This window comes from Belonocnema kinseyi, chromosome 9 (assembly GCF_010883055.1).
Source record: "Belonocnema kinseyi isolate 2016_QV_RU_SX_M_011 chromosome 9, B_treatae_v1, whole genome shotgun sequence".
Taxonomy (NCBI): Eukaryota; Metazoa; Arthropoda; class Insecta; order Hymenoptera; family Cynipidae; genus Belonocnema; species Belonocnema kinseyi.
In genome coordinates, this window is record NC_046665.1 from 1,487,773 (window position 1) to 1,496,326 (window position 8,554).

Sequence of the window (8,554 nt, forward strand, 5' to 3'; positions counted from 1 at the left end):
CTTCTAATTCTTTCCAACGATTCCCGCACTTTTACTTACTTGGGTTTTTGAGAGCACCCTGCGCAGTGGAATGCGTGCTGAGGCCTGATAACCTGTTGGAATTGCAGGCGGGCAGGTCAAAAACAGAAGACGAAGTCACTGTTAAATAAACTATTTATTGAGACACAGAGCGATCCTCGCAGGACGACAGGCAGTGGTCGAGTGCCGCACAGGGCACTTACAGCAGCGGAGTCGACGCCGACGCGCCAGGCACATGCGTCGCTCTATATACACACACATACCCATACAACTACACTAGAGTCCTAATTTTAACACAAAGAATAGAAATTCAGAATCTACGGGTTTCGATAATTTTAGATACCTTACTATTTTTAAACGTTTAGAATTGGAAGAAATAATGTATCTCGTGAACGGAATGAAAACACCAAAAGAGACAACATTATTGGATTTAACTGCAGAAGATTATATTAGTATACAATTTTTAATCATAAAACATATGTAATGAGCAAATTCATAAATTAACTAAAAGCATTATAGCACTCTGAGTGCCATTAGGTTCTGAAATCAGCACAAAAAGCCTTTGAAACGGCACTGTCAGCCGATTGCCGTTTACTTGCCGTTCGATCGGTAGGAATGACATAAGTCTTAGAAATTTTAATTCCGAAAATCACACGACTAAATTTGGACGCATGTGTGTCTGTCATCACTGCTTCGCGTCGAATCCATTTCGATCTCCAGCTTCAAACTCGGTCGGAAAAAAATCACGAAGGCCCTATGTATCACAAATAATTATCACTGGTTAATTCATACAAATAATAAATAGTTAACAAATAGAAAAGCAGCCGAATTAAACATTTTTGAATTGTTAAAATAAGATAAAGTATTTACATACTGCAAAATACGTGCATTATTTATAGTTTACCCGTTTCCTTACAGGACAAAGAATAGACAATATAGTAAGAATTCTTCATAGAAATAACGTGTGGAAATGTATGTTAAAGATAAAAAGGGGGAAAAGGTCATACCTCTTGGAGGCTAGAGTTTTTATTACTTAATATAGAATCCAGAATTTCCTCCAAACAATTGCATGCGACGTTTCGAAACCTGCACAGTTTTTCTCAGCAGACTAATTAACCTAAAAAGTATAATCTCATTATTTTCAATATGAGCTAACTTAAGATTAATAACTATAAATTAACTAAAAGCTCGTCATTACTATTATTGTTGCATACTAAGGTTGAGAATGTTAAAGATTTAATGAAAATATAAAACATATTTTGAGTGCTCGTATAAAAGATTTTCGAAAATCATGCTTCGGAGTAACCTCTAGTAAGAGAATTTTTGTTTATGAATAGAAAAGGTTATATCTAAAATTAATTTAAATTATACTATATGAAATTTGCTTCCGTTTCTTTCCAAAAGTTCCCGACGCCTTTCCGAACTTTTTCCGGAACGTCCCACAGTATTTAGTTTATTCTAAACCTTTCTCGTGTCTTTACAAATAAATGTTACAGTGCCCCAGTAGCTTATTCAGGATTTTCACGTGTGTCCCACCTGTACCCCATGAAAACTATGGATCATCAAACAAAAAGAAAAATTGAATGTTAAACAAAGTTGTTTCACTCTCAACTATATGTTGTTATATTTTTGGTAAAAAAAGATGGAACAGCTTATTTTTCAATCAAACAGTTGTGACTTTTAACTGAAAAGATGCAAATTGCACCTAAATATATGCATTTTCACCTCCCCCCCCCCACCGTTTTTCGAAAAAAAATTGAATTTTTTACCAAGAAGAATGAATTTATAATAAAATTGCTGAATTTTCAGCAAATTAGTAAAATTAACTTTAATTTTCAGATTGTTTCCTGTGTGTTCCACTGTTATTTATTCTCTATTGAAAATTAATTAATTACTGCATCTTTTTTCAAAAAGTTGCGTTTTTTCCTTGTAGAAAAATGTACAGGCTGTTTCTGAATATAATTTGCCCTAAGCTGGACTTTTAGAAGTATCATTTGGCTCTATTTCTGTATTGAAAATAAAAAACAGAACAGGTTTACTCTAAAGATAACTGCACATAAGAATATGTGATTAAAACACTATGGGGTATTAGGTGTATCCGAAAATTTTTGCACTTTTACACAGAAATCTTAGAAAAATCACTATCAATGTCTCTTGCATCGCCATTTTGTTTCTTCGAGTTAATTTATATTGATTATGACTGTTATTCGATTTCACTAAACTCAATTTTGAACCGAAGATAATTTGAAACAAAGGTATTAATTCTGATTATATTTATTGTGATATCTACAGAAAATCATTATCATTGGCAGAGGTTTACACTCACTAACGACATTTAAAAAAATATATAATGACATTTAATTCTTTTGGTTCAGTCAAGTACTAGTGCAATCGAATGTTTGCTATCGATTGGGTTTGTCGATCACACAACTGGATGCGAGCAAGTGAGTAAGCGGCAATCTTAGATCAAAATGGCGCTGAGACAAGTAGAGAAGATATGATGTCAGACCTTTTCCAAAGATTCTTGATTGGAATTACAACGAATTCCAGATATTCCTAATTCCTTATAGCTCCTTATGGCATTTCATCATTTACTTTAGCTCAGTGCAATGTGTATTGCATAGTTTATTTTTACCATACAAAAAAGGAATTTCATAAAGGACTTATTATAGTGGTTACAAATGAGAGTTGGGCAAATGGAATATTTGGGAATATCTAGATGTGATAATGTGCAGCAATAATTTACGTAGTGTATGAAAATCAAAAAGGCTTTCTGAGTTATGATATTCCCCCTATTTCTATGTTTTTAGGAATCGTCTTTGTTGAATTCAACAGGAATCAGTAGGATTACTGCAATTTAAAAATCTTTGAAGATAAAAATAAATGATTATTACGAAAATCTATATTTTTGTATTCGATTCGGAAAGAATTTGGAAATGTTCAGCGAAATTCAGAAATGATTAGAAAAGATTGGAAGAGTGGGATATTCGGAAAGTTTCGTGGGACATTTTGACTTTAGGAAGGAAACGAAAGCAAATTTACATAGCCCTTTTCGAACGTCTTTCCGAAACCTTTCTGTATCTTTCGGGTGCGGTGTTTCCGAACCTTTCCGTTTCTTCCGGCAGGGTGACAAAAAAACAATATTTTTTTGTTTTGAAGCAAAAACAAATGTAGACATGATATCAGTAAGAATATTTACTATTAGAGAAATCTAACTATTTAACTGAGATTCTTCTCCTGGTCTATGCTAAAGATATCGTGGTGCTTGTTAACTTTGGTGAGAAAATGAATGCTTTTGCTAAAAATTGTAAGATGTTTAGATGTGGATGTTTATAGAATATAATTATCTAGGTAAGTTATTTGGGAGCTCAGGTACTTTCGTCCTAGCCTGTACGAAAAGGGTGGCTGCTGCGATGATTGCTTTTGAATGGACGTTACTGGTCTTCCGAGTGGGAATCTCGCGGAACCTTGCTGCACGAAACGAAAGATATGTTGATAAGAGAGACTGTAATCAGGAAGTATCGAAAATGTCCAGAGAAACAAAAAGCAGGGTAAAGCTTACAGAGAAAGTAGGAGATAATTTCTGGCTGGTCGGAGAAGTAAGAGAAGGTTATCCTCTGAGATCACTATTATTATATTAATCACAGACCTGGAAGAAGAAATGAAGAGAAAAAGGCCAGGGTTTAGGATGGGATAAGGAAAGATATACACTTGTGTACGCAAACGATATAGTGGCCATGGCAGATGAAGAAGAAGATTTGACGGGCACGATTACAGAATTGAAAAGAAGGTAACAAAAAAATTGGAGAAAGAAAATGTTGTTTGATACACTGGTATTGCCGATATTAGGCTATAAAGTAGAGAAATGGGACTTGGAGTAAGCTGTGGGATGCAGCTAATTAGTTATAAACGCCACCGCACAGTCAGTTAATTAGTTTCACAAATGGTCACTGAATAACGCACAATGTGTTACGTATCACTATTATCGATTGTGATAAATGTTACGCCGGAGGGACCAAATAGTCCACTAGGGTGAGGCCCTAGTGGATTATGTATGCTCCTGTACGTCAGGTTTTCAAGGTATCCTAACCTAAGTGTGCAAAAACGCGTTTTTTAGCTGTTTTGAGGTTATTAGGTAGGTTCATACCTACTTGGATTTATTAGAATATCTTTATTTTTCACCAAAATATTGTAATTTGAAATTTTTTATTTTAGCGTTTTAACCCATTAACGTTGAGGTGTTCAGATTTATACAACGCATTCTCTATTGCTGACGGTACGATATTTTTTCTTCAAAATATTATCTCTGGGGTTTCCGAGGGTGCCCTTTCTATTGCCGATGTCAGTTTTTTGTTATAACCCCTAGAAGATCCAATATGACGGCCACAATTTAGGGCTTGAAAAAAAACAAAGGATCCCACACAAAATACCAACAAAAAAGCGTGCAGTCGTTTGGAACAAAACTTCGCACATTGATAAAACAAAAGAAGACGACCTGCGCGGAATGCTACTGCGCACTCTGTGTGCATTATAATGTTAACATTCGCTGTATGTGCGCGCCGTTCTATGGCGCAACAGTCTTTGATCCCTAGCTGGCTCACTGAGCTGGCGACGCTTTTATGACGTGTTATGCGTAGGTGATGAAATTCGTTTTTTGCTACAAATCTTTCCGTGTTAGAGTTCACGTTTGAGTGGCGGGCTACAGGTTGGATGCGTAGGTAATAAAATTCTTTTTGTATTTGAAATCTGACTGGCGGTTACATTTCGTGTCGATCGTGATTTTTGTATATAGTGAGTTTTAGAATTTCCACGTTACTGTTCATTATAAGAAACAAAAATGAGTTCAAGAACCCTTTGCGCTAAAAAAGTTAATACGTTTTGTCACATTTGTGGAAAGTATGAAACGGAGAAATACATTCGATGAATTAATGATTCGATAAAAACGTCATATTTCAACTGTTATGGGACTTTAATGAAAAATTTGGTTAAACCGTGGGTACCAACCTCAATTTGTGTTTCTTGTAGATTAAATTTGTCAAATTGGGAAGATGAAAGTACCAAGACGCAGACTGTTATTCAACCACCTGTTTGGCATGCGCCCAACGATCATGATACTGATTGTTACTTTTGCTTATGCAAAACAGGAGATTTTTCTAAAAAGTATTTCGAGAAGATCGTTTACCCTGATGTAAAATGTGGTACACCAGCCAAGATTGGTATTAGAAATAATTCTGAAAACAAAAGTGACCGATCAACTCACGAATTAATGGATACTTACGATCCTAATGCAACTGAAGATTCTTCTTGGGAAGAATCAAATGATGAAAGTCCTAAATTTTTTTACCAAGACGGATTTTACGATTTTATACATGACCTTGACCTTCCAAAAGATAAAGCTGAGCTTCACGCTTCAAGACTCAAAGAGAGGAAACTATTGTTACCTGGCACTAGAGTAACTTTTTACAGAAATAGATAAACTTATATACGCCAGAGGATTGGCGTCTTTTCATAGATTCGTCTACAAAAAGTCTGAAATCAGTACTGTTACTTAATGGAAATAAGTGCGCTGCAATTCCAGTAGGTCACTCAACTACACTGAAAGAATCTTATGATACTTTCCAATTACTCATGATAAAAATAAAATACGATGTCCATAATTGGCTTATTTGTGGTGACTTCAAAATGATAAATCTTATAATAGGTTTACAATCAGGAAACATTAAATACCCTTGTTTTCTTTGCCTTTGGAACAGTCGTGCAAAGGATGAACATTGGATAACGGAGCCAGACAGATTAGAATGGACAGATGGTCAGTATAATGTTGTTTATGAAAGTCTTGTTGACAGAAAGAAAGTATTTTTGCCACCACTCCATATAAAACTAGGATTAATGAAGCAATTTGTGAAAGCCCTAAACACCTATGGAGAATGTTTCATTTATATCAGATCTACATTTCCGCATTTAAGTGATGCCAAAGTTAAGGAAGGTATTTTTGTTGGGCCTGATATAAGAAAACTTATCAAAGATGATGACTTTATCAAAACCATGACATCTATTGAAAAGGATGCATGGTTGAGTTTCACAGATGTTGTACAGAAATTTTTAGGGAACAATCGAGATCCAAAGTTTAGAATTTTTGTATCTAGTATGTTAAAGAATTTTAAAAGATTAGTTTGTTTGATGAGTATGAAATTACATTTTCTCAAATCTCATTTAGATTATTTCACAGAAAATGTTGTCACATTCAGTAAAGAAATGGGCGAACGCTTTCATCAAGGCTTTCACCAAAAAGAGCAACATTATCAAATTCGATGCAATGTAAGAATGATGGCCGACTATTGCTGGTCTTTGAAAAGAAATGATAATGACCCTATTAGTCATATACGAAAGTCTCTTCAACGATCGTTTGACATGAAGCGTGAACGTTTCCATAAGAAAACAAGCAATTAGTTTCACCTTAATTAGACATACAATCGTAAGTCTTGCTTTAACTGGCTGGGCAATCGTAAGTGTTGCCTTGACTGGCTGGACGATTTGAAGTCTTGCCTTGACTGACTGGGCGATTCAAAGTCTTGCCTTAACTGGTTGGGCGATACAAAGTCTTTCCTTTATTGGCTGGGAAATTCAAAGATTTCCCGTGATTGGCTGGGCAATCTAAAGCCTTTCCTTGATTGGCTGGGCAATCTAAAGTATTGCCTTAATTGGCTGGAAAATATTAAGTACTTCCTTGCGTAGCTGGACAATCCCAAGCCTTGTCTTAACTGAATAGGCAATCGTAAGTCTTGCCTTGACTGGCTGGACGATTCAAAGTCTTGCCTTTACTGACTGAGCGATTCACAGTCTTACCTTGACGGGCTGGGCGATACAAAGTCTTGCCTTTATTGGCTGGGCAATTCAAAATCTTTCCTTGATTAGCTGAACAATCTAAATTCTTTCCTTGATTGGCTGGGCAATCTAAAGTCTTGCCTTAATTGGCTGGAAAATATTAAGTACTTCCTTGCGTAGCTGGACAATCCCAAGTCTTGCCTTAACTGAATGGGCAATCGTAAGACTTTCCTTGATTGGTTGGGCAATCTAAAGTCTTGCCTCAATTGACTGGAAAATATTAAGTACTTCCTTGCTTAGCTGGACAATCCCAAGTCTTGCCTTGTATGACTGGGCGATTAAAAGTCTTGCCTTGACTGGCTGGGCGATACTAAGTCTTGCCTTGACTGGCTGAGTAATACAAAGCCTTGCCTTTATTGGCTGGGCAATTTAAAGTCTTTTCTTGAGTGGATGGGCAATCTAAAATCTTTTCTTGATTGGCTGGGCAATTTAAAGTCTTGCCTTAATTGGCTGGAAAATATTAAGTACCTCCTTGCGTAGCTGGAAAATCCAAAGTCTTGCCTTAACTGAATGGGCAATCGTAAGTCTTGCCGTAACTGTTTGCCATATTCGCTCTTCTAGGAGTTATCACAAAAAACTGAGCCACTCGAAAAGGAACGCCCGAAAACCCCTCAGATAATATTTTCAAGGGACAATCGCATACTATCTCGACGTTAATGGGTTAATACGCTAAATTGAAAAATTTCATTTCAAGGTTAGCCCACTTGTGGAATTCCATTATTTCGCGAAATGTAAACGACTAAATTTGCTGCTCCCAGGGTCAGGTGGGTTAGCCTGCTTATGATTTGGTAGGGGTAATTTCTGGGTTTAGGTGGATTAGGAAGGGCACCCTCGAAAACCCCTGAGATAATATTTTGAAGAAAATATATCGTACCGGCAGCAATAGAGAATGCGTTGTATAAATCTGAACACCTCAGCGTTAATGGGTTAAAACGCTAGAATAAAAAATTTCAAATTACAATATTTTGGTGAAAAATAAAGATATCCTAATAAATCCAAGTAGAGTTGAAAGGGGAAGATTAGTTTTTTGAAGTTCCATATTATCTTTGTGGTAAACATTTTTCTTGTATAGTTACATAACCTCAAAAACAGCTATAAAACTCACTTTTTTGCACTTTTAGGTTAGGATATCTGGAAAACCTGACGTACAGGAGGAATTTTGAGTTCGGATTCGGATTCAGCGCATCAAAATCGTTCGGAAATGTTTGGTCTGCTTTCTGGCTTTTGACTTTTGTCAAGTTTTGCCGGCCTGTGTTATTATTTAAGGTAGTACTTATAGTTGAGTTACTGATGTTATGTGAATTTTTGAAGGCTTTTGTTTTATTTTTGAATTCTGATCCATTTGGACAAGTATTTATTAATTATTAAATTACCTATATGACTAAGTTGTTTAATTGTCTTCAATAAACAATTGTCCTTTTAGTGGTTAATTATTTTAATTTAACTTCCAAAAGAGGTCTATATCAAAGAATCTAAATTACTAGCTTCTTGATTAATAGGTAGTGAGGTTAAGGTTCCCTACCACTAGGACCCAAATATGCTTTGGTGGTGAGCATCGATCGATTGGTCCATTGAGGATGGTACAGGTAATGGAATTTAATTATTTTCATTAATAATTCAGGATTTACAACCACTCCTAATCTGTTAGCGA

At 35.8% G+C, this 8,554-nt stretch overlaps 1 protein-coding gene across 1 annotated transcript in view; it reads right to left on the reverse strand.

The window, feature by feature from the left end:
• Nucleotides 1–408: 408 nt before the first annotated feature.
• The window catches only part of LOC117179408 (ATP-binding cassette sub-family B member 7, mitochondrial), a 332,187-nt gene continuing 324,041 nt past the window's right edge, over nt 409–8,554 (reverse strand). Inside the window, exons 11-12 of the transcript XR_004467918.1 lie at nt 1,026–1,135; nt 409–772 (exon numbers count right to left, since the gene is read on the reverse strand). The gene's annotated coding sequence lies outside the window, so the exon portion shown is untranslated. The remainder of the gene's footprint in view (nt 773–1,025; nt 1,136–8,554) is intronic.